Here is an 8,618-nt window from a genome sequence, read left to right as displayed (position 1 = left end):
GTGTGTGTGTGTGTGTGTGTGTGTGTGTGTGTGTGTAGTTTTTAAGTTTATTTTGAGAAAGAGAGCAAGAACGAGTGCATGTGGAGGAGGGGCAGAGAAAAAGAAGGAGTGAGATAGAATACCAAGCAGGCTACACACTGTCAAGTGGGAGCCTGATGTGAGGCTTGATCCCACAAACTGTGAGATCAGACCTGAGCTGACACTGAGAGTCAGGAGCTGAAATGACTAAAGCACCCAGGTTCCCTGCAAAATTATTTTAAATTAAACATCTGATTTTTAGAAAGAATATACTAGAAATAAGTTCATATCTTTAATATAGAACTCATTTCTTCATGATTTGGATTATAGATTATGCTAGTTATCTGATGGTATGCCATTTACATGTGCCAGTTACATTTTGAAATATTTTTAAATTCTTAATTTATAGAAATAACAAAAAAACACTATGTAAGCTTGGAAAATGTTTTTAATTTACAGAATTCCAAATAACTTTTCAAGCATTTGTGTCTTATTTCTCTATAGCTTTATCAACAACAATGGGTATGCCTTATATCATAATATGAAAAATGTCTGCCTTATAATCTTAGATAAGGATTTCAGATTTTAGAAGAGTTAGCAGTGAAACTACATCGCCATAATGGTATTTTTTCCCTGAGAAATCTCAGTATTATGGGTGCTTCAGACTAGCAGGCACAGAATAATTGTGATGGTATAAAGTATTTAATTTGGTTGATCTCACTTTGTCTCTTAGAACCTTCATCCAGAAGTAATTTGTGGAAGTTGTATTTCTGCCCCTTGTGTATGTGTCCCTGAATAGCACCTTGTTTAGTGTACCTGCTTTTTGAACTTCATGGAAATGGAGTCATGCTGTGTGTTTTTCTGTAATTTTATTCTTTTTCTTAGCATATGCTATGCTTGAACCCTTGCTTTTCTATGTAAATTTTAGACAAGCTTCAGAAGTTGCGCACAGACACACACACACACACACATACACACACCTCTATTTAGGATTGTCAGTGGTACTCCATTGAGTTTCTATGAGAATTTACTTCTTTAAGACATTTAATTTTCCTTGCTGAGACCATAGTATATCTTTCCATTTAGGCAGGTCTTTAATATATGTTTTTTAAAGTTCTGTAACATTTATCTTTGTTGTTTTGTCATGTAGTACCATGCACAGAGCACTACTGGTCCATTTTACTTTATAGAGGACTCTTCTTCTTTTTCAGCAAAGTAATATATTTAGGTGGTGCTTAGATGTTAATCTAGATTCTAGATTATGTTTGTTGTTAGAGGGAAATAATGATTTAAGGTTATGTTATTAAGAAAATTAGCCAGTTTTTTGGGGCGCCTGGGTGGCTTAGTCGGGTAAGCGTCCNCTCCTGGAAATAAATAAAACATTAAAAAAAAAATTTAAAAAAAAAAAAAAGAAAATTAGCCAGTTTTCACTATGGTATCTAATTTAGGAAACTATGAATGACTTGCAATAATTTAATTAATTGGGAATTTTAATATTAAGTATAAAAAACAGGATAATGACATAAGTGTTTTACTAGATGTTTACATAAAATGCCATGGGAATGTAAAAAAAGAAGTGACTAATTCAATATTTGGGCACATGTATTTTTTTTTATTTTTTTTAATNGGACCACGAGATCGTGACCTGAGCCCAAGTCGGACGCTTAACCTACTGAGCCACCCAGGTGCCCGAAAACAGATTCTTTTTTTATATATAATTTTTTAAATAATTTATTTATTTTTGAGACAGAGAGAGACAGAGCACTGGTGGGTGAGGGCTAGAGAGAGAGAGTCACAGAATCTGAAACAGGCTCCAGGCTATGAGCTGTCAACATAGAATCTGAAGCGGGGCTTGAACTCACAAACTGTGAGATAATGACCTGAGCTGAAGTCAGACACTTAATCGACTGAGCCACCCAGGTGCCCTTGGGCACATGTGTTTTATACAATAAAAGAGCCTGCCAAGTAATCAAAATGGCAGCAGTTCCATTGGTGGACAACCGATAGACCAAATGCTTTGGTAAAGGCTTGAGAGAAGATAAGATTAAACATGTTGTGCTACACCTTGAGGACTAAATTTTTTGGTCAAAATTTATCATTTTATCCTGTAATGAGATCATAAAGGAATCCTGCAGTAATTATATTGTTCAGTAACTATAAATGAACAATTCATTCTATTTATTTTTATTAGGTTAGTGTTCATTTTTATTTTTTTAAATTTTTTTTGTCTTTATTTTATTTTGAGAGAGAAACAGTGCAAGTGGGGAAGGTGCAGAGACAAACAGACAGACAGACAATCTGAAGCAGGCTCCGGGCTCTGAGTTGTCAGCACAGAGCCTTATGTGGGGACCAAACCCAGGGACCGTGAGATCATGACCTGAGCTGAAGTAGGGTGATTAACTATCTGAGCTATCCAGGCTGTTTATAGAATGCCTATTATATCCAATGTGGAGGGCTAGTTAACATTTGCTTGAAGGAATATAAAGATAGTAAGACTGTCCCTTTCTTGGGGAGCCTGTGGGCTAATGAGTAGAAGAGGAAACAGGTACCTACAATGCAAGGCAGAACTTGGTAGGCACTGTCAGAGAACTGCAAATAGGATACCATGGAGTTTTCAGGAGAATACGATTTCATCCTGTCACGCACTGGAACAGGAGTTTGGAGAAAGATGGACTTTGAAAAATATGTGTAATTTTGGCTAGAAATATGTGGAGGTTGTTAGATTTTTCAGGAGAAGGAAATGGTATGAAGGTGGGAAAGGGGAGGATGAACGTGGTGATCAGCAGGGAGCCTGCTGTCACCAGATTGCAGAGGTCAAAGAGAAAGACCAGGAGAAGTAAGTTTGACCAGGTGGACTGAAGCTTTGTGTGGTGGGGGGTCAGGGAGGAGGAGGGCGCAAGCTGTGCTTAGGCATCTAGCAAGGGCTGGGAGCAGGAGGATTGACAGGAGTATTTCCCATGTGTCTTTGCTCTGCCTAATATGTCCCCTTTCCCACCAGTTCTCTCTCCTTCCCTAGTCATTTTCTCTGTCCATCCTATCACACATCGTCTCTTCTCTCTTTCTCTGCCTCCTTCCCCTTACTCTTTCTCTTCTTATCCAGCTGTCAGAATCTACTCTGAAGTCATCATGTCCTAGGAGCACTCTGAAACTCTACAGTTGGAATTAATCATTACTTCCTCTGTTCCCACAGTGATTGTCTTATCCCCTCATTGTAGCACTTACTGCATTCTGTCTTATATTATGGCTGTTTCCATCTTGATATCCCTTCCTTGGGCTCCAGGGGCTTCATATCCCAGTACTGTAGTAGAGTGGCTTGAATACAGATCACAATATGTTTGTTGAATGAATAAGGGATCTTTGTTTACAAACAGTTTTTATTTATATTATGTATAAAGAGCTAGATGCAGTAGAGAGCAAAGTGATGGAAATTCTAAAAGACTTTAATGATCAGATGAAGAAATAGCTTGGAGAAGCATGAAATATGTGCTCTGTCTCAGTTCAAGAAGATTGACCACAGTTTGGCTCTCCCAGCCCTCTGCTTGAGCAGAAGCCACAGCCCTTCTCCACAACCCAGCAGTGAGCCAAACCACAGCCTCATTGATCCAACTTTCCTAACCCACTTGTGAATGTGCTGCCTGTTACAAGATGGAACAGATACAGTGAGGTGAGGACAAAAAACAGCACCTGAAAACAAGGGCAGTGGATTTTCCTCTGGTTTATTTAAAATATCTCTCCTTAATGAAAGCTCACCTTTAATGGATAAGCATTTTTAAAATGGCTTTTCAAACGCTAGTTGGAGTTCTTAAAACTCCTGCATGAATCAAAATTGGACTTCAGATGCTTTGTACACAGCTGTGCTCATTACTGCACCTGCCACCCTTGAAGGATCTTAGATCACAAGCCAGAGTGATTGGATGATTTGCACGTTTTCTTTAAGCCCTTCAAGTCAGAACCTATTTGTTTACATTCACATCCTTTTTGTTGATATTGATTCCTGTATTCAGAAACCCAGTTCTTCATCAGTTCATTAGTAAAATGAGAAGATTGAAATAGAGAATCTCCAGGATTGCTCTGTTGGCATTTACAAAAGAATCAATTATCATCCGACTGTAGGAATGAATTTTTGTCCAGGCATTTGATGCCTACAGAATCTTGAATGGCTTTCTGTTTGATGGTTTTCTGGTAGCCACTAGGTGGCAGTAAAAAAAATTCTTAACAATGAGAAGTGCTTGTCAGGTATTAAGTTTTCTTTAAAAGAGAGATTTGAAGGTCTAAAGTTTGAGGTGTCTGTTTGGAAGTTATGTAACCATAGCCAGGCCTCAGTATGCTGTGTCTTAGGATCTATGCTTATTTTATCCAGGAGCAAAACTCTCTTGGCCCTCCATAGCAGTTCGTATTAGGGAATTATGGGAAAAACAGACATAAGTTAAAGCATGTAATTTTGGTTTACAAAATATTTCTTAAGATAAAAAGTAAGCCATAGAGGGTCTAATGCTGAAGACCAATCAGATTTGCATTGTTATGATAAAAAAAAAAAAAAAACTATCCTAGCTGCCTCATGTAAAGTGGATATGGGGACGTTCCTTTAAGTTTTGGCCATAGAGTAAGTACCCAGCTTTGGTAGTTGTAGAAACTTTGGAAATGCAGATATTTTAAAGAAGAAATTTTAAATCACTACTAGAAAAAAATCTGTTTTAACTATTGTTACATTTCTTCCTAACATTTTTTTCCATACAAAATTAAAATCACATTGAACATACAGTTTGACCCCTTGCTTTTTAAATTAATGTTACATTGTCTTTTCCTGGGTTATTAAATATCTTTTTACAACATAATGCACACTGTTGGATAAACCATGAGGAATTCAGCCAGTCCAGTATTGTGTAGGGTACTTTGGTTGCTTCTAGCTTTTCACTGCTGTAAGTAATGCTGTTTAATGAACTTAAAACTTTCATTAATATATGTTCTTGGAAATCAAAAAACTGGGTAAAAGGATATGAATTTTAATGTTTTGGCTACATATCAAGTGACTTCCCAGAAAGTCTTTATCAAATTGTGCTCCCAACAATGACAGAGTACCCACTCACCACATCCTTGCCAACACTGAGTATCACAGTATGAGGTTTTTTGTTTGTTTCGTTTTATTTGTTAAACAAATCAAGAGGTAGGGTGGGGGAACTAATATTTATAGCATTTGATTTTTAGAAAATCAGTTTCTAACCATATCATTTTGGGAATTTAGGCCAGGACAGGTCTGCCAATTAAATTGTTTTCATTTTTCCAAGACCTTAGGTGTTATAGTCAGCTTGCATAATACAGGCATTGTGAATACTATCTAGGGAACTGTTTATGGCTATTTTAACCATTACTCAGGAATTACTTACAATTCCTGGTTACACCCTCTGAATCTATTGAGTGTCCTAGGTTTTTTGTTTGTTTTTTGTTTTTTGTTTTTTTTGTTTTTTTTTTAACTTTCATTGGCTCAACTACCAAAGTAACTCCTGCACTTTTGGGAAGGCAGCTTCCATGCATTGGTACAAGGCTCAGAATGTGAGTGCTTCTGGGAGGCACTGGATTTATAGGGGAAAGCCCTGGCATGTTTTCCTTAAGACCTGCAATCATAACTGATTTTTAATTGTTAGAGCCTTGAAATCAGTTTCCTTCTATTGTATATGTACTGAATTACTTTTTATACCAACTAGGTCTGTAGCACTTTGTGCTTTAACTTTTTAAGAGTCAGTCCTGTGAATTATAATGATAGTAGCCGCCTGTTTATAGGTGGCTTAATTGAAACTTGCTTAATTGAATTTTATTAAAAACTTGATTTATGGGATTTTAAGTGAGATGCCATACTTAGAGAACTTAGCACAATATTTCACACATGGAAAGCAGTCAGTAAATTTTAGTTGTCTTAATTGTTAGAATTCCCTCAAGAAGTAACATTTAACCAGATCTGGAAGAATCCTCATGGCTAAGGGACTAGGACATTGTAAAGTCCTGAGGGGCCACAGAGTCTACAGCCCTATAGCTTCAAAGAAGCCAGTGAGGGAGAGTCAGCCTTTGGTGTTTTTAATGCTTAAGTGTGATGGTGGGTGGAATTTATTATATTATTTTTACTTCCCTAGATTCTTAGTCCTATCAAAGTATATGTGTAAGGACTCACAAATTTAGATGCACAAACACAAGTTTATTTTATCTTGTAATGTGTACTTACAGAATGCAGTATAGGACTTAAGAAAAAATAAAATTACTGTTTCCCTGTGGATATACTAAAATCCATTGAGTTATATAGTGTATGAATTATGTCTCGATAAAGCTGTTGCTAAAAAATAAATGTTTCCAAATATAACACTTTTTAAAAAGCAAATATTGTTTTCCTGATTATAAACTATAGTATTTCCTGTAGTACACATACACATATAGGAAACTGGAAAATATACTAAAGTAGAAAGAAGGAAAAATATAGGGGCACCTGGGTGGCTCAGTCGGTTGAGTGTCAGAATCTTGGTTTCGGCTCAGGCTGTGATCCCAAGGTTGTGGGATCAAGCCTTGCGTTGGGCTCTGTGATGAGCATGGAGCCCGCTTGAGATTCTCTCCCTCTCTCCTTCTGCACCTCTACGCACTTGCACTCTCTCCCTCTCTTAAAGAGGGAGGAGAAAGAAAGAAAAATATATATACCCATAACAGCACCACCACAGAGACCATTAATATTTGGTGATAGTTTCTTCCATTATTTTTTTATTTCCATGTATGGTATGGATTATTTTTAGGTTGATGAGATTGTTTCTGTATATTAAAATTTCCATCTTCCTTTCTTCATTTAAAATTATAGCTATTTAAAATACTCTCATATATTCTTTATAAACATTTTAATGGTTTACAGTGAGCCACTATATGAGGGTTTGATAAATTAATCAGTCTCTGCTGTTAGACATTTTTCACTATGAGAAGGAACATTGTAATGAACATCTTTGAGTATAATCCCCCTCATCATACTTGGGTTTATTTCCTTATATGTGTGCCAGATACATTAAAACTTCTGAATGCTTTTAAAAACCCTTAATATGTATTTTCAAGTTGCTCTCTATAAGGCAGACCTCTATTAACCTATAAGGCGCCTTTGTTCAGGTTATAAACCTCTGGGCAGACACAGCCCTGGCAGTCTAAGCTTGGGGTGGATTATGGACTGTGTTATACCCACTCACACTCTCTGGGGGTGCCTCAGTGTGGTTCACAGCAGCAGGACGTATGGATACCCATTTATATTTTAATAGCTCACACGAGTCCTTGTTTCAAAGTACCCAGATTAGCATTTGGTATTTAGGTCTATAAATCTTTAATTCATTAAGTGAAAAATGGTATGTTGATGTTTAAATATTCCCTTTGAGTTTATCAGGGTGAACAGTTTATCCATGTGTTTCTTGCACATTTGTATTTTCTTTTATGAATTATCCGTTGATACTCATTTTGTATGTTCTTAGTATTTGTCATATGATATTTTACACAATAATTTGACTCCTTATGGTCATGTTGTTATTTGTCAATATTCTTCCTAGTTTTTGCTTATATTATTTTCTGGAAACACAAGGTTTTATTTCTGTTTAGAACAACCAACGATTTGCTCTCTTGATTTTCAGTTTACAAAGTTCTATTCCATCTAGACACACCTGAAAAGTACTTACGTTCTTCTTGTTTATTTTTCTATTAATTTTACTATATATTTTTTATATATTTTATTTAAATATTTTATAATTTATAATTTTATTTATTTTTGAGAGAGAGAGACAGAGCATGAGCTGGGGAAGGGCAGAGAGAGGGGAAGACAGAATCTGAAGCAGGGTCCAGGCTCTGAGCTGTCAGCACAAAGCCTGATAAAGGGCTCAAACTCACAAACTGTGAGATCATGACCTAAGCCGAGGTTGGACGCTTAACCAGCTGAGCCACCCATACACCCCTTATTTCATTTTTACATTGATCTCTTTAATTCACATCAAGTTCAGGTATATTTTGATGAATGACATAAGGTACAAATCTAATTTTTTCAAATAGTGTTCCCATAGCACCATTTATTAATGCATAATCTTTCCCTAGTAATTTGTGGTGTGTTCATTGTCATGTGTTAAATTATTATATCTACTTTGATAAAAATATTTTGCTGAGTTAAAAACAATAAAGATCACATTCTTAATATGGTTAAAGCATTGTTCATTCATTATGTATTTTTGCTTCACTGTTAACATTTGTTTAAAATGATCTATTTTGGGCAGCCTGAGTGGCTCAGTTGATTGAGCATCCAACTCTTGATTTCAGCTCAGGTTATACCCGTGTTGGGTCCTGTGCTGAGCCTGGAGCCTGCTTGAGATTTATTCTCTCTCTCTCTCTCTCTCTCTCTCTCTCTCTCTCTCTCTCTCTGTCTCTCCAACCCCGCGCTCACACTTCTACCCCATTTGTGCACTCTCTCTTGCTCTGTCTCTAAAAATAAAAATAAAATAATAAAATTAAATTAAATTAATGTGATAATTTTAAGGCCAACTTATTATACTTTGAATCCACATGAACTGGGTATTTGGACAAATTAAGATTACTCCTTTCATAGAGAT

At 36.3% G+C, this 8,618-nt stretch overlaps 1 protein-coding gene across 1 annotated transcript in view; it reads left to right on the top strand.

The window, feature by feature from the left end:
* Positions 1-8,618, top strand: part of FANCC (FA complementation group C) — a 260,016-nt gene that overhangs the window by 171,093 nt on the left and 80,305 nt on the right. The window lies entirely within an intron of this gene.

Source organism: Crocuta crocuta, unplaced genomic scaffold (genome assembly GCF_008692635.1).
Source record: "Crocuta crocuta isolate KB4526 unplaced genomic scaffold, BGI_CrCroc_1.0 scaffold99, whole genome shotgun sequence".
Classification (NCBI taxonomy): domain Eukaryota; kingdom Metazoa; phylum Chordata; class Mammalia; order Carnivora; family Hyaenidae; genus Crocuta; species Crocuta crocuta.
Note: the sequence above shows the minus strand (reverse complement) of the source record. Positions and strands in the feature narration are given on the sequence as shown.